The sequence below is a fragment of the Triticum aestivum genome, chromosome 1A (genome assembly GCF_018294505.1).
Source record: "Triticum aestivum cultivar Chinese Spring chromosome 1A, IWGSC CS RefSeq v2.1, whole genome shotgun sequence".
Lineage (NCBI taxonomy): Eukaryota > Viridiplantae > Streptophyta > Magnoliopsida > Poales > Poaceae > Triticum > Triticum aestivum.
In genome coordinates, this window is record NC_057794.1 from 47,805,159 (window position 1) to 47,828,766 (window position 23,608).

The 23,608-nt window shown below is 44.2% G+C and overlaps 1 long non-coding RNA gene across 1 annotated transcript; it reads left to right on the forward strand.

The window, feature by feature from the left end:
* Positions 1-11,547: 11,547 nt before the first annotated feature.
* On the forward strand, positions 11,548-13,716 carry LOC123089198 (uncharacterized). The gene is made up of 3 exons (XR_006442242.1): positions 11,548-11,808; positions 11,898-12,509; positions 13,300-13,716. It is a non-coding gene; the product is annotated as an uncharacterized lncRNA (long non-coding RNA).
* The last annotated feature ends 9,892 nt before the right edge of the window (positions 13,717-23,608 follow it).

Here is a 23,608-nt window from a genome sequence, read left to right on the forward strand (position 1 = left end):
GCTTCGACACAGATCTGGATGACTCTAAGTCACAAACCGGATACATGTATATTTTGAATGGTGGGGCAGTAAGCTAGTGCAGTTGCAAGCAAAGCATTATGGTGGGATCTACATGTGAAGCGGAGTACATGGCAGCCTCGGAGGCAGCACACGAAGCAGTCTGGGTGAAGGAGTTCACTACCGACCTAGGAGTCATACCCAATGCGTCGGGCCCGATGACTCTCTTCTGTGACAACACTGGAGCTATTGCCCTTGCCAAGCAGCCCAGGTTTCACAGGAAGACCAGGCATATGAAGCGTCGCTTCAACTCCATTCGTGAAAGTGTTCAAAATGGAGACACAGAGATTTGTAAAGTACATACGGACCTGAATGTAGCAGATCCGTTGACTAAACCTCTCCCTAGAGCAAAACATGATCAACACCAGAATTCCATGGGTGTTCGATTCATCACAATGTAACTAGATGATTGACTCTAGTGCAAGTGGGAGACTGTTGAAAATATGCCCTAGAGGCAATAATAAAATGATTATTATATTTCCTTGTTCATGATAATTGTCTATTATTCATGCTATAATTGTATTGTCCGGAAATCGTAATACATGTGTGAATACATAAACCATAATGTGTCCCTAGTGAGCCTCTAGTTGACTAGCTCGTAGATCAACAGATAGTCATGGTTTCCTGGCTATGGACATGGGGATGTCATTGATAACGGGATCACATCATTAGGAGAATGATGTGATGGACAAGACCCAAACCTAAGCATAGCACAAAGATCGTGTAGTTTGTTTGCTGTAGCTTTTCTGGATGTCAAGTATCATTTCCTTAGACCATGAGATTGTGCAACTCCCGGATACCGTAGGAGTGCCTTGGGTGTGCCAAACGTCACAACGTAACTGGGTGACTATAAAGGTACATTACAGGTATCTCCGAAAGTGTCTGTTGGGTTGGCACGAATCGAGACTGGGATTTGTCACTCCGTATGATGGAGAGGTATCTCTGGGCCCACTCGGTAATGCATCATCATAATGAGCTCAATGTGATCAAGTGGTTGATCACGGGATCATGCATTACGGTATGAGTAAAGTGACTTGCCGGTAACGAGACTGAACAAGGTATTGGGATACCGACGATCGAGTCTCGGGAAAGTAACGTACCGATTGACAAAGGGAATTGAGTACGGGATTGATTAGGTCCTCGACATCGTGGTTCATCCAATGAGATCATCGAGGAGCATGTGGGAGCCAAGATGGGTATCCAGATCTCGCTGTTGGTTATTGACCAGAGAGTCATCTCGATCATGTCTGCTTGTCTCCCGAACCCGTAGGGTCTACACACTTAAGGTTCGGTGACGCTAGGGTTGTATAGATATGAGTATGCAGTAATCCGAAAGTTGTTCGGAGTCCCGATGAGATCTTGGACATCACGAGGAGTTCCGTAATAATCCGGAGGTAAAGAATTATATATGGGAAGTTGTCATACGGTCACCGGAAAGGTTCGGGGCATATCGGTATTGTACTGGGGCCACCGGAGGGGTTCCGGGGGTCCACCGGGAGGGTCCACCTCTCCCGGAGGGCCTTATGGGCTGTATGAGGAAGGGATCCAGCCCAAAGTGGGCTGGGGCGCCATTCCTCCTAGGGCCCATGCGCCTAGGGTTGGGGGAAACCCTAAGGGGGGGCGCCCCCTTGCTTGGGGGGCAAGCCCCCCTCCCCTTGGCCGTCGCCCCTCTCTAGATCTCATCTAGAGGGGGCCGGCCCGTTCCCCCTTCCCCTATAAATAGAGGGGTGAGGGGAGGGCTGCAGAACACATCCAAGGCGCAGCCCCTCCCCTCCCCAACACATCTCCTCCTCCGTCACGAGCTTGGCGAAGCCCTACCGGAGTACTGCTGCTCCACCACCACCACGCCATCGTGCTGCTGCTGGAGCCATCTTCCTCAACCTCTCCTCCCCCCTTGTTGGATCAAGAAGGAGGAGACGTCACGCTGACCGTACGTGTGTTGAACGCGGAGGTGCCATCCGTTCGGCGCTAGGATCTCCGGTGATTTGGATCACGTCGAGTACGACTTCCTCATCCCCGTTCTTTGAACGCTTCCGCGCGTGATCTACAAAGGTATGTAGATGCAATCTGATCACTCGTTGCTAGATGAACTCATAGATGGATCTTGGTGAAACCGTAGGAAATTTTTTGTTTTCTGCAACGTTCCCCAACATTGGGATGAGCACATGGGGGAAGAATTTGACCTAAATGCGTTGCTGTTCGTGACCATCAATGATTGGCCTGCTCTCAGTAACCTTTCAGGACAGACAAACAAGAGATACCGCACATGCACGCATTGTTTGGACGATAACAACAGTATATATTTGGCTAATTGTAAGAAGAATGTGTACCTGGGACATCGTCGATTTCTTCCGAGCAAGCATGCCATAAGAAAGAAAGGCAAGCATTTCAAAGGTGAGGCGGATCACCGGACGAAGCCTCGCCACCGTACTGGTGCTGATGTACATGATATGGTTAAGGATTTGAAGGTAGTCTTTGGAAAGGGTCCTGGCGGACAACCTATTCTGAATGACGCTGACGGACGCGCACCCATGTGGAAGAAGAAATCTATGTTTTGGGACCTGCCCTATTGGAAAAACCTAGAGGTCCGCTCCGCAATCGACGTGATGCACGTGACGAAGAATCTTTGCGTGACCCTGCTTGGCTTCTTGGGGGTGTATGGGAAGACAAAAGATACACCTGAGGCATGGGAGGACCAGCGACGTATGCACGGAAAAGACGGCATACATCAGGGTCATCCCAGCTACGCTCTTACCAAAGAAGAGAAGGAAATCTTTTTTGAATGTCTGCTCAGTATTAAGGTACCGTCTGGCTTCTCGTCGAATATAAAAGGAATAATAAACATGGCAGAGAAAAAGTTCCAGAACCTAAAGTCTCATGACTGCCACGTGATTATGATGCAACTGCTTCCGGTTGCATTGAGGGGGCTTCTACCGGAAAACGTTCGATTAGCCATTGTGAAGCTATGTGCATTCCTCAATGTAGTCTCTCAGAAGGTAATCGATCCAGAAATCATACCAAGGTTAGAGAATGATTTGGTGCAATGTCTTGTCAATTTCGAGTTTGTGTTCCCACCATCCTTCTTCAACATCATGACGCACGTCCTAGTTCACCTATGCAAAGAGATTAACGTTTTGGGTCCTGTATTTCTACACAATATGTTCCCCTTTGAGAGATTCATGGGAGTCTTAAAGAAATATGTTCATAACCGTGCTAGGCCAGAAGGAAGCATCTCCAAGGGCCATGAAAATGAGAAGGTCATTGAGTTTTGTATTGACTTTATTCCTGACCTCAAGCCGATTGGTGTTCCTGAATCGCGGCATAGGGGCAGATTGGATGGAAAAGGCACGCTAGGAGGGGATCAAATAATATGTATGGACGGACATTCTCTAACTAAAGCACACTACATAGTTCTACAGAATTCCACCTTGGTGGCTCCGTATATGGACGAACACAAGAATTTTCTGCGCTCCAAACACCCGAAGCGGTTTGATGACTGGATTACATGTGAACAAACCAGGAGTTTCGCCGGCTGGTTGCAGACACGTACCATGCATGACGCCTCTATTGAAGATGACATGTACTCGCTGTCCCAGTTACCATCTTCGAATATAATGACTTTCAAAGGGTACAAGATAAATGGTAATACATTTTACACGATCGCCCAAGATAAGAAGAGCACCAACCAAAACAGTGGTGTCCGCTTTGATGCAGAAACCAAGACGGGAAAGGAAACATATTATGGTTACATAGAGGAGATATGAGAACTTGACTATGGATGTGGTTTGAAGGTCCCTTTGTTTTCGGTGCAAATGGGTCAATATGACACGAGGCGGGGTAATGGAAGACTCACAGTACGGAATGACAACAGTGGATCTCAACAATCTTGCGTATGCAGACGAACCATTCGTCCTAGCTAATGATGTGGCACAGGTTTTCTATGTGAAGGATATGTCTACCAAGCCGAGAAAAAGAAAAAATAAGGAAGCGAATGCATCATACGATGAGTCAAAGTGCCACATAGTTCTTTCTGGGAAGAGAAACATCATGGGAGTGGATGACAAGACAGACATGTCAGAAGATTATGAAAAGTTTGATGAAATTGCTCCATTCACAGTGAATATTGACCTGAGCGTCCAGTTAAATGATGAAGATTTTCCATGGCTACGGCGCAAAGGGACACACGCGAAGAAAAAGTTTCACACCCAAAGATCTGGGATGTGATCGGCTTCACTATCATCACTTTTTTCTGTGTTTCACATCCAGGAGGGAATCTCTGTAATAGTTAGGGTAGTTATATGTTTTGGCATTTGAAACGCGAAGAAATTTTATGTGCAAACAAATTCTTTCATGCATTTACTGATTTTTTCAGCTAAATGACCCTAAAATTGAAAAACATTTCAAATGAATCCAGAAAAGGTTGAAAGTTGGCATGGTATCATAATTTCACCCACATAGCATGTGCAAAAAAGTAGAGAGGGTTACCGCAAAAACTAGATGCACTTCGTGTATAAAATGGACAATCTCTTTCGAAGTATCAGGGTTTCGGACGAAAACTCATCCGTTACAAAGGCATTTTATTTTTTAAATAACCTAAGCATTACCCAATTGAATATAATGATAAAACACACTAATATTAAACATAAGAAAAAAGAATCACTAAAAAATCTATTTTCAAAGTTAAGTTATTCACAAACTAGTGATTCACACAAAATTCAAATAATTCAAAATTTAAACTATTCAAATTTGGAAACTACCGGCACTAACAGAAAGTTTGTAATTTTTTGTACCTAAAGCAAAAATATTCACAAAGAAACTTAAAATACAGCAAAAACAACTAAAAATAAATAAAACAAAATAAATAAAGCAGAAAAGGAAAAAAGAAAAATACTAAATGAAAAAAAGCCCACCTAGTAGGCCACAACGGCCTGCATACGACTAGAAACCCAAATTCTAGTTGGGCCAGGATGCAGGCCCGCTAGCCCAGTAGGCCCAACAGGGCATCGCAGCAGAGGTAGGCCCAGAAGGCCTGCTTTAGAGAGGAGCTCGAGACAGCAGCGACGACGGGGCTTATAAGCAGGTGCGAGTGCCCCTCGGCTAGCGAGGTGGGACTAAACTTCTGCGCCCCTCGCTTGGCAGCGCACACCCTTTAGTACCGGGTCGTGGCTCCAGCCGGTACTAAAGGGGGGGCCTTTAGTACCGGTTGGCGCCACGACCCGGTACTAAAGGGGGTGCGGTTCCCGCCGCTTCGCCTGGCCAAAACAGACCTTTAGTACCGGTTGGTGGCTCCAACCGGTACTAAAGGTGGGTTCTATATAAGAAAACACTTCAAAAAAGTTCAGTTTCTCATCTCTCCCTGTGCTTCTTTCTCCTCTGCCCCGTTGCCGCCGCCCCTCGTCGCCGCCCGGCTCGTCCCCGTCCCCGTCGCCGTGCCTCGCCCCGTCCTCCCATCGTCCCCGCCCGGCCCGCCCCCGTCCCCGTCACCGCGCCCTGCCCTGTCGTCGCACCCCGCCCCGTCCTCCCGTCGTTCCCGCCCGGCCCATCCCCGTCCCCGTTGTCACCGCCTGTCCCCGTCGCTGCCCCCCGTCGCCGCGCCTCGCCGGTGAGCTCCTGCCCCGGCCGCCATGTCCACACACACACACATTGTTATAGAAATGTTAGCAATTTTTCTATTTTTTAGTTATAGAAATATTAGAAATGTTAGTTATATAGAAATGTTTTTAGTTATAGAAATATTAGAAATGTTAGTCATATAGAAATGTTAGTTATATAGAAATATTAGAAATGTTAGTTATATAGAAATGTTAGTTATATAGAAATGTTTTTTAATTATAGAAATATTAGAAATGTTAGTTTTAGTTATAGAAATATTAGAAATGTTAGTTTTAGTTATAAAATTTAGAATTTGCATATATGAAATCACAATCCATCATTTAAAAAATGTTACTTTACTTTTGCGGCATATAGTATTTGTTGTCGATGATGCCCGGCCCGCATCCTCGCCGTCGACCAGTTCGCGACAACGTCCTACTTCAGAGGACCCATGTCCGGGACTGGACTCCGCCGGGCTAGCACTGGGAAGTGCTACCTTTAGGGGCGCGACGCTTGGTGAGGAACCCGGCCCCGGGTCCCGTCGTCGACCCTGATCTCCTTTGGTGGCGTTCGCGTGGGCCACTTTCGGTGCGGAGGGAGCCGGCCCCGCCGGAGGTGGTACGTCGCCGTGTCAGGGAGGAGGACGAGCACGTCCATCGCTACATGGCTGCTATGGACGTTAGGTTCTCCAATACCTAGCAGGTTCTTTCGGAAGATCACCCGAGCTATGATCCAGTGATGGTTCCTTCACTTTGGTTGTCCACCGCCCGCGCCTCAGGAACCGTGAGTGGCTTAGATTACTCTCTAGTATTCAATCTTTATTAGCTAGCTAGCTAGCTAGTGATGTATTCGATATATAATATTCGAGATGATTTATTCGAGATTATATATATTATTCGAGATGATGTATTCGAGATTATATCTATTATTCGAGACGATGTATCCGAGATTATATTCGATGATGCTTATTATGTACTATGATTGATTCAGTTTTTCCTTATTGATTGATTGCATCCATGCATTGTAATTTGAATATATTTCTTTTGGATTAGTTAATAAAACCGATGGCGGACAATACCGGCAGAGAGCGAGAAGAGGCCCTGTTCAATATCACACGCAATTCTCGCGGGCCAGATGATGATCAGAATGAAGAAGATTATGACGGCTCTGAATATCTAAACAACACCGGGGAGGGTGATATGATATTTGATCGCGATGACCGAATTGATGAAGTCATGAACTATGAACATGACGAAGAAAATGTCGATCTTGAAACAACAAAGACCGGCGAGGTATATTTATATAAGCAGGCATCTGGTGATCATCACATGTTTTAAATGACTTAAGATATATATTAATGAATCGATCTTTCTTCTTTCAGCCATCCGGATCGAGCAAATCTTCAGGCAGCAGGACAGTACGAGGTCCGAACAAAAAGTTGAAGGAGGGCGTAAAGTACAATATCGAGGCCATCAAACCTAATGGCGAACCATTAGCGCCTAAGAAGATTGCGTACAAGTTCATTCGTCAGTGCGGAGTTCTTGTGAAGGACCAACTCCCGATCTCCCTTCAAGAATGGAGAGAGCCAGCAAAGCCACGTCCAGATCTTACTTTTGTCGATGACAGACAAAAACTTCTGCTTTGGGAAATGCTCATGGAAAATTTCACCCTACCAGATCATTTCACAGATACAGATGTGGAGAAAGTCAAGGACGCTGCTCTTAGGAAGATGGCGGTTGCATTCAGCAACCACAAGAATCGTGTGTGGGACCAGTACATCAAGGGAGGAAAGAAGACTCCAGTATTCAAGGGAACACTAGAGAAGCAAAGTGCTCAATGGGACGATTTCGTGAAATTCAAGGAATCGGAATTATCTAAGGAACGGCCCAGAATAAACAAGGCCAATACCGCAAAAAAGGATAAGTTCCATAAGCTGGGGCCAGGTGGCTACGCGGTGGCAATGCCTAAGTGGGATAAGTCTGAGAAAGAGATGGAGGATGCAGGTGCCACTCCAGAAACATTGAGCTGGCCCCCAGGTGCAGGACTTGGTTCTATGCGCATGGGGGGGAGTTGGACCAGAAGACAGGCAAATTTTCGAAGAAGGCATGTCTGGACGGAGCCGAAGATAAGCTACTTGTTGCAATAGAAGAGGATCGATCGGGGGTGTTCCAGCCCAACAAAGAGAACGACGAGCTTACACGTGCCCGGGGAAATCCTGAACACCCGGAAAGAACACGAGGCAAGGGCGCTATTCCGTGGTATGAGGGGTTTTCAGACTGGAATGCTGACTACAGAACTCGTGCGAGAAAGAAGATTGCGGAGGAGAAGAAGAGGAAGATGGAGGAGGAGCAGAGGAAGCTGGACTATGAACGCCTTCAAGGCCTAGAATCAGCGCACACGGACTTGGCAGTCAAATTCCAGCAGCAGCAGGAGCAGATCGACTCACTTAGCCAGCAAAGGGGGTCTCAGTAGCTGCAACAGCTAGCAGATGATCCAGCATTGGATAGCACCGTCCCATCCATGCCAAGAAGCAGCGTGGGTTCCGCCCTGGGCGACGCAATGCTGGATAGATACCCCGTGGATGACTTCATGAAGAACACTAACTGCGAGCTACACTTCAAAATGAAGAACATGTCCATGAAGGTGGCGGACACCGTTGCTTTTACAAATCCCCCCGAGGCAACCTTCCATTGCAACCCGATTCCAGCGGGCTATGCTCGTGTCTTGGTTGATGAGGTGGTGGACCAGTATTCAGGGCTAGAGCTTGACATTCTTGGTGGTGACGAGGAGCACACACTAGGAAAGGCCAAACATCGTATCATCCTATGAAGAAAGGATTGCATCATCTTTCGAAGACCACCGACACCGCGTCAGCCGACTCCTCGTCGAAGTCCGCCACCGAGTCAGCAGACTCCCACTCCTCCAAGTCCACCAACGCGTCAGGCCACTCCTCCTCCTCCAAGTCCGTCAAAGCGTCAGGCCACTCCTCCTCCAAGTCCGACATAGCGTCAGACCACTCCTCCTCCAAGTTTGGCACAACTTCAGGCCACTCCTCCTCCAAGTCCGGCACAGCTTCAGGACACTCCTCCTCGTCCAACTCAGCCACGTCATCCGTCTCCGCCACCTCAGCAATCACGGAAGAGAGATGCCGCACCTATGGTGCGTAGCGGTACAAGTCGAGGTAGGACGGGAGGTATAGGCGGAGGCAAGCGATTTCAATATGGTCCAAGCAGCCTCGTGCCTCTTCCGCAGAAGCCTTACGACAAGTTCGAGGAGGAAAATGCAGCCATATCGAAGGCCGAGGCGGAAGCCCATTTTGCACTGAAACCGCCACCGCCGCCAAGGGAGAAAGTGCCTGAGGAAAAGATTGACCACTTCATTCGTATGGCTAGACCACCAGCTCCCAAGCCTGTTGACACAGACTATGAGCGCCACCTCAGGAAGTTAAATCGAACACGTCTACAGAAAGAGGCGAGCTCGAGCTCGAGCAAATCAGCTGGCAAAAAATGCGGTAAAATTGTTCCGCAGCTGGGAGAACAGGCGGCGCAATCAATCCCCCCCGCTTGTTGTGCCAACAACACATGAGAGTAGGCGCGCCCAATATTATTGTGGGCAAACCGTTTACGTTCCCGAGCTGGGCGATGTGGTAATAACCGAGGAGCATATAAGGCAGGTTGAAATCCTCAAGATCACTGTTGGACAACTCCTCGATATCGAGCCCATGTCTCTGCTTAGAGAGAAGGAAATAAAACGGAAATATGTCCGGGGCCAACCTTTGGTCGAGCCAGACGAGGTCAAGAAGCTCCCAACGAGAATGTATGAATTGCATCAATGGTACATGGACATTACCAAGATTTCCAATCGAGAGTCCCTCATGGTGAATGTCAAGAAGGATCATTACTTCCATGGGAAAGCTGTGTCCGTTGAGTATTCAGAACTATTTCAGTTATACAATAAAGACGCACTCGACAAATCTATCGTCAGTTGCTATTGTCTGTAAGTGATTTCTTTCTGTAATTTAAGTCTCAAGCTAGCTGTAGTGATCATTTTGATCAATCATTACCTGTAATTATCCTCACCATATTCTTTTCTGTGGTATTATGTAGGATGAAGATGTATGAAATGAAAATAGGTGGACGCTATGGCATTGGGTTCATTGACCCAAATACCATTAATGAATACACATGGAAATTAGATGCATATTATGAAAAAAGTGTAGAGGAAAGCATGCTAGAGTTCTTCAAGCGCCTCAAATACAATGAAGATATACTACTTCCTTACAACTTCGAGTGAGTCACACTGTCTTGTACTACAAATTCTGTTTTTGCCTACTAGCTAACTACATGTTTTTGCTTACATATGCCCGCTTAATTAAGACATGCAAACGTGTATGCATGCAGATTTCATTGGATCTTGTTAATCATTAAAGTTGATGAAGGAACAGTTGAAATACTGGACTTAATACTTAAAAAAGAAAGTGACTACACCATCTTGTTTGGGATAGTCAACAGGTAATTTCAATCATTATTAACTATATCTCGGCCTATTTAGTTTGTCATTTCCTGATATGAACTATTTAATAACCCCTTTATTCATTTTCTTTGTCAGCGGGTAGGGCTTGGGCAAAGTTCATCAGCATCACTACAGGCCAATGGAAATGAAAGCTGAAATGGTATCGACCCAAGGTAAGTAATTAAGTAGTACTAGCTAGCTAGCTGCCATCTCTTTAATTATCATGCTTGATTAATTATTATCTGATCAAATTTCATTCTCGTAAAGACCCTGAAGCAGGTGCCGGGAAATAATCTGTGTGCATACTACGTTTGTGAGAATATTCGCATGATGGCGTCCGAAAGGAGCAGATCTCAAAGATAGGACTGGGTACATTTGTCAGAACACTATTCACAATTTTTACAACATTATCGATATCTAGTCACACAACTAATACACATGCATATTGATCTCCTTCTTAACAGTTCAGAGAGGTGCGGGAGCAGCTCCTAGCAGAGGAGCGCATAGAAGCAATTTAAGAGGAAATAGCGGAATTTTTTGCTCGACCAGGTCATAGATCCCAAAGAAGAATACTATTATCCGCTACCGCCCCATGAAACACTTCCAATTGTCATCGTGCTCCGAAGACACCAATTAGGCTAATGCCATTGGCTCCGAAGACACAAATTAGGAGAAATTGTATATAGCTAGCTAATTGTGTGTGTGTGTATATATATATATACACATGTGTGTATATATGTGTGAATTAATGGTGGTTGCGAGACATATATATATATATATATATATATATATATATATATATATATATACATACATATAGAGTTACTATTCATCACGCAGGGTGCAGAATAAGTTATTCTTCACCCGAGGTAATTTTACGATCATTTCATAATTAAATTACGTTTCGAATTCAAATAGTTACATTCCTATTGATTCACTACGTGAAATTTGACATAAGAAATTAAAATATAGGTCATAAGATAAGAAAATTAGCAGTTTATGTGTATTGTAGACTATGTTTTTACGTTTGTAATTTTACATAACATAAAATATTTTTTACGGCGATTATATATTTTCTTACGGTCCTTTTCTGCATCGGAAATAAGACAAAACTTACAGAACATAAAATTACGATGCATTGATGATAAAATAGAGGGGGTAAAGAATAACTATTCCTCATCCAGAGTGACGATATATATATCCCAGGGTGAAGATTTACTTATTCTTCGCCCGGGTCGATCGACCGAGCGGTAGTCTGGTCTAAACATCGATCGATATAAAATTACGGTCCACCGATGTAATTTTACATCGATGGAAAAAGATAGCCGGGAGCTAGCCCACCTCCCCTCGATGTGAAAAAACAATCTAGCCCATTCCCCAGTCGCTATGAGCAGTTTTCACATGATGACGTTCCCCTTCCCCCGTCCCTTCTATTTCGCAATTGCGGCGGCGGCGGCGGCAGGGATGGCACCGGAGGAATGACCTGACTGCTATGGCTACTTCTCTCGAGCGTGGTGTACTTCCCTTTCCCTCTCCCACGCGGTGGCGAACCGGAGGCGACGTGGGCGGTGCAATGATCGGGGCGAGCTCGGCGGCGCCAGCGGCCTTCTACGGCATCCGTCTCCACCCTCGGCGGTCTTATCGCTTGTAAGACCCCCTCCTCTTCTTAACCTCTCCTCCTCCATTAATTTCTGAATTTCTAGGGTTAGGGTTATTGATTTTTGGGAGCGGTGCAGGGGAAGGGGAAGAAACTAGGGAAGGAAAGGAAAAAAGAGAGGAGTTTAGGGAGTGATGGAAGTGATGCTGGAGACAGGCACCTGGCAGTGAGATGATGGAGGTGGAGAAGAAGGCCCAGCCGATGACATAGAAGAAGAGGAGAGCTCAATGCCGCGGAGCAAAAGGAACAACAGTAGAGTATCAGACTTTGATTCAGCTGAGACATTTTAGTTTTTTCGCAAGACATGTGAATCCTCTCTGCGTTTTTGCTTTTGTTTAGAATTCACGAATTTTCTTCCTTGTAGCTATAAATGATGGTTCCGACTTAATTGGATGTTAGTAATGACGTACATAAACAATCAATCTATACAGCTGTACCTAGCTGACAATGCTATGTCTCTGTTTGGACCTGGCTGACAATGCTAACTCTCTGTATATTTGTATTATCGAAATTTGCACAAACCTACAAGAAAAATTTCTTCAATTAAAGATGATTCATTTTACGAGGAATTTGTTTTATATTTAGTGAATTTATTAGGCAAACAAGGAATTGGAATTCTGCCAAGAAATCTAGGAGCAGAAGAAGATGCAAGACTTGCGGACTAGGCAAATGCTGTGCAGGCGAGAAAATGGTAAGTATGGTGTACTCACGGCAAGACACGAAAGCATACACACTCACCATAAGCTGAATGAACGAATGCATCTTGTTAATTAGTTTTGACCGCTCAAACATGCCCGATGTCCTCACCAGCTCAAGTTCCATGACTTCAAGTTCACCTTGATGTATTCAGGTATCGCACAGCCCATAAAGAACCGCTGGTAATATGATTAAGGCATGTGAATAATCTGTTTTTCTGAATTTGTTCATAAGGCAAATCCTCGAGGTTGGCAGCACATGTCCAATTCGATCTGTTTCCATTGCACACACATGTTGTTTTTCAATTAGCAACGCAAATTAGCGACCGTGTCAATGTTATGTCTCTGTTTTCTTTTGCAATCTGCAAGGAACTCAAAGATAGTTCTATGTTTGCTCACGTGCATTCTAGTCCATAAATTGTTTGGGCAATACAGGATAGAAGAATATGTACATGTTTGGTTACAAACTAAAGTTTCTTTTGATGCTTATGAATTAGTTGAATCCTGAATTTTGTTGTTAAGAGAATAGATAGCTCTCTTCCCGCAAAAGAAAAGGAAGTAGCTAGAGCTCTCCTATGAATGTGTATTGAGATCTTCTGGCAATGCTAGGATTTTGAGGGTTTTTGTTTAAATTAAGTGTGGACTTCTTGCTTCTGATCATTACAATTACTTAAGTGTTAATTTTGTTATCTTGTGTGTACAATATGCTATTCTCTATTCAGCTGACTGCATGACCAATATTACTTATTTAGTATATGAGTAACTTAATTTTCTTGTTTCATGCAGTTTGGAGCAATTCGTGATTAGTACCAGTTTCAAATTAGATTTATTTCAATTGCAATGAGGTACAAGACTGGCCCTCTTCCTTGCTGTCTTATCTTTATTGTTTATTTGGTTGAACTAGCATAAACCTAACTTTTAATATTGATGTGTTTCCGCCCAATTTGTGTAGTAAGCCATGCTAGTCATCAATTAATCAATCTCAATGTTCCCTTAATAGATGGTTGCTATTGATTTGCTGTGGCTTAGCTATCGAGGACAAAACATTTCCCTTTCCCCCCTAATAGTTGTTTATTTGCTCCTTCTAGGAGGCCTGCATTTTGCTAATTGTCTATTTGCTAGAGAAGTAGTGGCAATGAACATTTTTATTCTGACGCATTATCTGAATAGCTTCAGAAATTCTTAACATGAAAATACATAATATACTTATCTGTGTGTGGTTAATGCTTCGTTGTTTAAATTTTCTCTTTGTTAAATGTTGGTGAGCAGAGTATATATTCTTGATTGATTATCCTGAATCTGAATTTGGGGAACATGATCTAACTACCTTCTAAATCAGCTGAGTTGTACTGAATGATGGTGTGTTTGCTGCTCACACATTTTATTCCAAGGGCCATTATGACAAATAATGGCCACTTATAGGTTGCTGGTAATGCATTTTCACACCATACATATGCTTGTGCTTACCCCCGTTGGGTAGTCAATATGATACTGGTGCACTAATCAGTGGATTTTGGTTTGTTTTATACATGAAAATAAGGTAAGAGTGTTATGTCAGCTTCAAGTCCCTCGAAACCACATACTTTTGTCCGTGTTGTTCTAGGTTACCTTCTTTCATGGTGGCATAAATCCGTCTTATAAAAAATAGACGTGGATGCTTTCCTCGCCAGTTCCATGTAATTTTTGTCTGGTTCTGCTGTAATTTCAGATGTATGTGAGTTTTTGAGGTGCACAGTTCACTAGCATTACATAGGTTAGCGTACCTTTGCTCCCACATTTGCATGACACATGATTTATACTTGGATTGTATATGAATTACTGTTTGTGTATGCATATGCTACTGTTTTCGCCTCTAATATTTTAACTTCCTACTTCAGTGGATGTGGTAAAGTGCAACAATACTCAATTAGGCCGTACTGATTTTTATGGTCGTCTTTTTAGCTCTTTTTAGCATCTGGCAAAGCAGTAAGATTAAAGATGTAATGGCCGTAACTATACTTCTCGTCGAAAAGCGATCTATGGGAAAAAAATACTTGTCCTCAACTCCTCAAGAATCTGGAGGATGTTGTGAGAGATCTGACCTGGGATTGTTACTCTCATACAACCCTATTCACATCTATGTTGTACTTACACTTGCGAGCTACTCACTGGCTCTGCAATTTGAATGAAACAGTTCTCATTTTCAGTCATTTTTTCTGGGTATTCCACACGGGAAGAAAAGCACATTAGGTATGCATACAATTGTCAATTTTTACAGGATGAAATTTTTGAATAATTGTCAATTAGTTTTCAGCCGATTGCTTGTCAATCTTCGCAGATTTCCAGTTTAACCCGCCCTTAATCCAGGAGTAATCTTGTATACCATTCAGTTACAAGACACAAACTAGTTAAATATGATGACCCCCACCATTGTATCTGGCACACTGATAAAATACATGGTTTAGTGTGCATTGAAACAATAGTAACGGAGTTTGCCTATTTATCTTGTTTCTCACTATACTTTTGATTCATAGCGTGTTATGGGTTCATGTCATTCCGAACAGTTTGGTACACCTAATATCCCTCTGAGATATCTATGCTTTCAACATTGTGTCCAGTTTAGGGTAGTGAAGCATATTAATCCTAAAGTGTTATATGCGCTTGTGTGTTGGGGGCCTCTATCTGTTTGTTAGTATACTTCGGAGAACTGATAATATTCTGCTTTTCAGGTATCTGTTCAAGTGGATGACAGTAAATGTATGAGGGTAGAGAGTAATGTCTTCTTATTTATGGTGGGTATGAGTAACATTAAATTGAAATTTCAGACCTTTTACTAATCCCTCCATCCCATAGTATAAGACGTTTTTGCAAACTAAACATAGCTTGCAAAAACGTCTTATATTGTGGGACGGAGGGAGTAGTAACCAGTAGCAAAATTCAGGTTTTGGGGAGAAGAAAAGTGAACCTAAGGGCTCCAATACTATTAATAGCACAATACCATGTTGCATTCAGTGTTTCAGTCCTGGAGACATTGCTGAACAGATGAAGTTGGTGGAAAATCTATGGTCACCTAAAAATTAAGCTGCTTGAAGATCAAGTTCAGAAGTACTGTAGTCAGTTTTCAAGTTCGGTAGTATTCAGTTTTGTAATAGTGATTTCTGAATATTTCATGCTACTAGTTACTTAGTGCTAAGTGGCATTCAGTTGTTTTCAAACAAATTTTATTTCTACTTGTAATGATGGTTTTTGTTACGTGGGGTATTTCCCTGAACCACTACATGGAATCTATTTATTAGACCGATTTGTTCTATGGTTACCGAAAATTCCTCGTGCAAGAGTTAATTAATGGCCTATGTTTCTTACTATCACCAAAAATGCCTCTGTTATGGCGCTGCTAGAAGGAGGGCGCAAGAAGGCCGGCCGGGGGCCTTTTGTCCACGGCCGGGCAAGATGGAAGGATTTCCTTCTTAATTCTTGCTTGATTAGATTGACACATCTCCTCTCTTTATATAGAGAGGTTTACTTGACTCCCAAGCAAGGCTTACTTGACCCCTAAGAAAGCGACTCTTATCTCTAATTAACCCTAAGACTAACGGGCCCATTAGGCCCATTACGTACTCTAACAGCCTCCTACAGAATTGTTAGTGGCCTACGTTTCTTGTGATCACAAAAAATGCCTCCTACAGAATTGTCATAGTGGCCTATGTTACTTAAATCTCATATTTCATTTTTGCTACAGATCGATGTAAGATTATCTGAGTAGCCGTAAGATTACAGGAGGATGCGCCATATTGGTTTCGAGGCTACAGGAGGTAATTGACTGCCATGCAAACAGTAAGATTACCGTGCACTGTTTTCTTTACGGTGGTTTGGGTGCGAGGACAGGTTCTTCCTTCCATGCTATAATATTACCTCACAAACCTTTTGTTTCTTACGGTTTGTGGTTTGAGGCGTGGACGCACAAGCTGGCTGAGGTGAAGAATATATATGTGATGTGTCTGAACTCTGGACTGAAGCAGCCTGTGTTGATGAATAATTGGCACAGCAATAGATGGACCCGTGTCCACATCCCCATGGACGATATTGCTCTCTCCAACGAAAACCGGCAAAGGTGCGTTTTAACATCGAGTACCTTAATTTAAGTCATGATTTAAGAGTACACTGGCTGATGCACCCTTACAAAAATCTGGATGCTCTTTCACTTTCGGTTTTATTAGCAAATTGTTCATGAAAATATGTATGTTGTATATGTAAAGATACAATTTTTACTTGACAAGCGAAACAAAATATGAGGTTCGGACTAAATTTCTGATGCCATTTTCCCATGATGCCCTGCATTTTAATGATGAGAATGTCAGTCGTACTAATACGTGGAGCAAGGAAAGTTACCTTTTAGTGTTTTAGTGTATTTCCCCATGTTAGACTATATATAGCTTCTGTACCTATGTACGTATTGTAACAGAACCATTATATATAATGAGATAAGCCACCCCTAGAGGGTTGTGCTGGTTCCCAAAACTTATTGTCTTACATGGTATCAGGTTGTACGTATTGAGCGTTACAAAGCGCGACTTGTTGCTCGCGGTTTTCGGCAGCGCCATGGTCTTGACTATGAGGACACCTTCAGTCCTGTCGTCAAGCCTACCACTATTCGGCTTCTTCTCTCCATTGCTGTTTCTCGTGGTTGGTCACTTCGTCAACTTGATGTGCAGAATGCTTTTCTACATGGTTTTTTGGAGGAAGAGGTTTATATGAAACAACCGCCTGGTTTCTCTGATCCTGACCGTCCTGACTATATCTGTCGTCTCTCCAAAGCACTATATGGTTTGAAGCAAGCTCCTCGTGCCTGGCATGCCCGCCTTGCCTCTGCCCTTCGTGCTCATGGGTTTGTGCCGTCCACTGCTGACACTTCATTATTTCTTCTACAGAAGCCAGAAGTCACTATGTATCTTTTGGTATATGTCGATGATATTATCCTTGTCAGCTCTTCTCAGTATGCTGCTGATGCTCTTGTCTGCTCTCTTGGTGCTGATTTTGCGGTCAAAGATCTTGGGAAGCTTCACTACTTTCTTGGAGTTGAGGTCACTTCTCGTGCTACTGGTCTTGTCCTTACGCAGAAGAAGTACTCCTTGGAGTTGTTACAAAGAGCGGGCATGCTGAAGTGCAAACCGACCACCACACCCATGTCGTCTACTGACAAGATAACAGCTGTTGATGGTGAGCTTTTGTCTCCTGCGGATGCCACAGAGTACAGGAGCATTGTTGGTGGACTTCAGTACTTGACGATCACGAGACCAGATATCTCTTATGCTGTTAACAGGGTTTGTCAGTATCTTCAGGCTCCCAGAGATACTCATTGGGCTGCTGTTAAACACATTCTTCATTATGTTCAGTTCACCCTGACATTTGGTATGCATATTCGGCCGACTTCCTCTCGGGTCCTTTCGGCCTTCTCTGATGCAGATTGGGCTGGTAGCCCAGATGACAGGTGATCCACGGGGGGTTATGCAGTATTCTTTGGCCCTAATTTGATCGCCTGGAGTGCTCGGAAACAGGCTACTGTGTCACGTAGCAGTACTGAAGCTGAGTACAAGGCTGTGGCTAATGCTACTGCAGAGATTATTTGGGTGCAGTCTTTGCTTCAGGAGTTGGGTTTGTCTCAACCACAGCCTCCTATTCTTTGGTGTGATAACATCGGTGCTACATACCTTTCTGCAAATCCAGTATTTCATGCCCGAACGAAACACATTGAAGTTGACTATCACTTTGTACGGGAACGTGTATCACAGAAGCAACTCCAGATCAAGTTTATCTCATCTAAGGATCAACTTGCAGACATCTTCACTAAGCCTTTACCACTGCCACAGTTTGAGGCTGGTAGGCGCAATCTTACCCTTCTCAGTTCTTTAGAAAGTGGCTAAGATTGAGGGAGTGTGTTAGACTATGTATAGCTTCTGTACCTATGTACGTATTGTAACAGAATCATTATATATAATGAGATAAGCCACCCCTAGAGGGTTGTGCTGGTTCCCAAAACTTATTGTCTTACACCCCATGATTAGAACATGCTCGTTCATGACTTTAGTTCTTGGTTCAGTGTTTCAAAAGCTAACCTCATTGAGTATTCAGAAACGGAAAGGTGGGACAGCTCCCGGGAGTCCCGACTCCCGCTTATCTTGTCCGTTCAGTATTGTAAAGATTCGTGCTGTGGTCTATCCAGCAGCAGAGCGTTTGCAGGATCAGGATAATTAACTAGGCCACTTATAACCAGACAAAGAGCAGCGAACATAGGCTGTAGCACGCAGCGTAGGTTACGTGTGTAGGTCTGGCTGTGCATGCACTGTGAATTGATTAATTTTGCATGCGATTGGAAACTTTTGCATGCTACATGCCCTCTCTCCTCCTGTCGACGTTCCATCTCTGTACCTGGCACAACTGTTCCTAGTCTGGACTGATCGAGGTAGCTGGAACTCCATGAATCAATGGTTATATTGTTGTGCGTAATAGTGGTCTGCTGTACTACAAGGTTATGACTTCTACTTGAACGCGTTTTTCAATGTTCAACTTTAGAGTTTGACGCCTCTACAAGCTGAACATATATAACAGCGAAATTCGTTTATTTTTGAAATGCAAGGCCGGTGAAAAGTTAAATAGGCCCACTCGACCCATGCATGGACCGTCCTGCTTTTAGAATTTTCAGGTCTTCACATGATAAACTGGCAACCCTCTAGTGCAGCACCTTGCGTCTGACAGATAAGGAGTAACAGTGCCCAAGAGGTGTGACAGGTGAGGCAGAATTTGTATAGGATGAGCAGTGACCTATGCGTCCCACTTCGATTTTCAAATATTTTACTACTGCCGGTTTACTGTTCACATAGGCCTGCAAATCCATGAACGCTGCTATACACACGACAAGGATGGACGATTTACACACGATGCTACCCATCAAGACGTCCATTTACACAAGATGTACTGTATCAAGCCGTTCAATCAGCCATCGTGCATGGTTCGGCCGGGCAGTGTCGTTCGTCCAGTAGTTTCGCAAATCCATTCGCCGGTGCAGGGCTGGCACAGATCGCCAAGTCGGCCAGTGTGGATGGAGGGCGAGGATAAACGGGAGTCCCGACCCCCGGGACCTAAAAGTCCTCTCTCATTCAGAAAAGATTGAAGCACTAGTACTCTCTACTCGATTCATATTTGTATTGATATGCTGAATTCGTCCACCAGAACCTAAATATGACTATGACATATTTATCCCCAGACTCATTATTTGAACTGGTCTCTCATACTAGTACATGTCACCATTACTTAGTTGTCCAACTTCTAGATACACTTCCATTACTATGTTTTGTAGGCAGCCAGAAAATGAACATCCGCGTTGATGTGATCATTGAAGAAAGCAAACTGCTCATCTTGACAAGTAATCGGCACGACAATAGCTATAACCGTGACAGTGCCCCTAGGTAGAATATCGCTCTCTCCAATGCCCATAATGGCGAAGGTGCATTGTAACCCCGAGTAGCTTTATTCAGATCATGGTTAATCTATACAGTAACATTCAATCATGTAAAGTTCTGGGAAATTGGGTTAACAACATTGTTTAACACTTCAATTGTTCAGTCTGATATAATCACGCCTTACGCACACAAGTTAAGTCTTTTGCCTCTTGATATCTATAATCCTGTGAATTTGTAAGGTCATTGCAAAGTCGTGTGTATGCTTCCAAATGTTGATATAAGGAAGATGTTTCCCTGATATTAGAAACTCTTTCAGTCTTGTGCAAGATTTTAACTAAGGACATTGTGGAATTCAAACTGCATGTATCTTTAGGATAATTGAATTACTTATATACTACTAGCTTTTTATTCCATTGCATTCCATTTTCTTTTTTTTTTCTCCCGTTGCAACGCATGAGCATGTTTACTACTAATATTAAAGGGAAGAGGCTTTCATAGTTCTCCATAGGTCATACCTTCATATCCGCTGATTTTATGTTAACTACAGAGATTGATGGTTGAGATTCAATGGGACAAACGCTATCATCAAAGAGGGCGTCTCCATGCGCTGTGCTCGTGGTAGAGCGGGAAGAGGATGGCTGAACTCGAGGCAGTGGCGTAGCTAGGGGGTGGCCAGGGTGGTCCATGGACCACCCTGGAATTTCCCCATAGCTTATGTATAGTGTAGTAAAAAACATTTTGTTTAAAATAAAACAAAACTTGTGTAAATATTTCTATTACCGGACCACCCTGACAAATCGGGCTGGCTACGCCACTGACTCGAGGCAGCTCATCTTGGCGAGCTTCTTGCCGATCGGATCGTCGGGCTCGGCTGCAGGGAGCCGTTGACCACTGGCATGTGGCGGATTTGTTCCAGGCGAAGAGCGTGGCAGACACGTCCTCTCAGGCGGCTCCGTGCACGGAGATGCCGATGGAAACACCGTGGATGGGGAACACGAGTCCTACACTGCAGCGAGCACGAAATCCCAATCCTTTATAAGCCAGACAACCCCTGCATGATCGGGCATACCGGATTTAGGTTACCCGGCGGCGACGAGGCAATCGAAGTCATCCTCCTAAGACTCGACGAGGACGAAGGCCAGGGCGTGTGGTACTGGAGTAGGAGCTGCAGCAAGGCTGAGGGTGCCGTCTGTTGGAACCAAGGATTGACGAACAATCAAAAAGAGCACGAGACATGGTGGATTCCGGGACAAGAAACGCCCATCGGGCAACGGATGCCCCAGCGACGAACGCTGGCTTTTTCTCTTTGTATTTCTTCCTCTAGGCACAACCAAAACACAACGATTACATGGCAGTTGTATAGCCCAGCAACCCAACGGTTGAGCAACCAACTCCAGCTACCTACGCGCATGTCTTGGCGAGCCACTCGCTCCTCCACAAGACCCGGCCAAGCTAACACGCTGCAGCAAACAACCAATGCATGCACACTAGCAAACTACATGCACGTACACACTCACGTGCTTGATCCGAATGCTTTGGCCGCACGCTGAACGCGCTCCAATGCGCATGCTTACGCACACGTTGTGCCATGGTTTATTCCAACACCAGCGAGCAAGCAAAAGTAGTGCAGCACGTGCAGCAGGGAGGCAGCAAGGAGCGGGAGAGCGGCAGCTGGGTCGGCATGGCAGTTGAAGACAAGTGCTAAAACTTGGTCTGGCGGCGACTTGACCGTGCTCTCCGACGCGGCCGCACGGATGCCTCGACGAGGGGCGGTCCATGAATTGTTGTGGTCTGCTACAGGCGATCCAGATGAGCGTGGGGCCAGCCGGTGACGGGCGTCCAGCAGGACATGAGCATGGCATCAGCGAGATGAGCACGCTTAAGTCCATCCTCTGCCGCGCGGCCACGAGGCCATTGCCAGGCGGATACACAATGCCTGATCGACGACATCATCGCCCGGGACCTCTACTCCTTCAACACAATATCTGGAGCATCGTAGCCAAGCTGCTTTGACCATCCTCCTCCTCCAAGTCGTTTCCATGCACCGCGATCCTCCTTATGTCTTACTCCTTTGGCTGGCGTCCTCCTTCGCCCTATTCGAAGAACCAGCTGACGGACACATGCGGAAGACTGGAGGAGAAGCCGTTGGTGCAGGGCCGTGGAGGTCAAGCCGATGCCTGCAATTGATTAGTAGGCACAAGCAGTAGGCACCAATTGCAGTCGATGGACGCCCTTCTGATTTTTTTATTTTTTTTGAATTACCAGGCACATGCAGTATAGTACAGCAAAGAGAAGGCAACTGTTGCAATCGACCGAAGTTGCAATAAACTATCCGAATTAGTTATTGTTTTGGTTTTGTTGAATTAGCTAGCAAGCAGCACGCAGTAGAGGTAGATTTAATTGTATTGTTTTGGGGGCGATGTTAAACCTGAAGGAATAAGTGTTTTTTTTTTTGCGAGGACGAAGGAATAAGAGTTTGTCCATGCACATGGCAGATTTTTTTAATTAGCATGATTGCATGCTCAAGCACTATACCTGCAAGCGAATTGAGAATATTGTTGAGGCCCTGTAGCTGAGCGGAAGGGAAAAAAATTATGTGTATTTTTGACCTGCGATAGGTATTAAACTAGCATACATGCGTGTGCGTTGCAACGGAGAAAATAAATATCACACACTCTAACAAAAAACATTAACATGTTAATTCTTCATCATGTGATGCTTGATACTTGACTAGCACAAATGCCCGTGCATTGCAACGGGAGAGAAAATATCGCACATCCCTGTCCTAATAAGTATGGTTCAAGGACCGTCTCCTCCATCCGCGTCCTCTATTTCAACATGGTGCCACATACACCAACAATGGATGCAGTGTTCATCTCATCACAATGTGTTTAGACATGGTCAATCTCAAGGTGATGAGCTTAACCACCTCATGTCATAGTTGGATGTGAGGTCCGGCCTTCGTGAGTTCTTCCCCACACATGTTCCATACACGCCCTCACACCGCCCCTCAATACCGTCCCTTGCTTTTGAATGTGAACTTGTTTCATGGCAGAATGATGAGTCCTATTTGTGTCCCCACATGTCTTCTTCACACCATGCTATGGTGTAAAAAATGTATGCACAATAATTAGTCATTTTGTCTATGAAAATTTAAACTACCATGCACTACATGCCGTCTAGCTAACATGAGGTAATTAATAAAAAGGACTGACAAAATTATTTACAGACCGGTGTTTACAACACATCTCACATCAGAAAACAGGATCGCCGGGCTGGTCAGTCCCACTTTGTATAAATTATGTAAAGAAACATCCTTTTCAATAAAATTGTATAAATTATGTTGTTTAGAATTATTATTGATTAAAAAATAAGTAAATTGAATTAGCAAGTTGAAAGGAAATTCTACAGTAGTGTAATTTCAAGTCCAAATTAGATGGCTCTATCAAATATATATATACACTTTTATATATCAAATATCAGTTTTGCTAAGTCTTAGTCGACTGAGACTTTGTTATGTCTCAGTCAATGCTATATTTCTTAGATCTTGCATGCAGATCTGTATAATTTTTTTCTTATATACAATATCATTTGACTGAGACTTTTGGTTAATATCACTTGACCAAATTGTTCTCTTTTTAAGACGCCCGCTTAGTAAG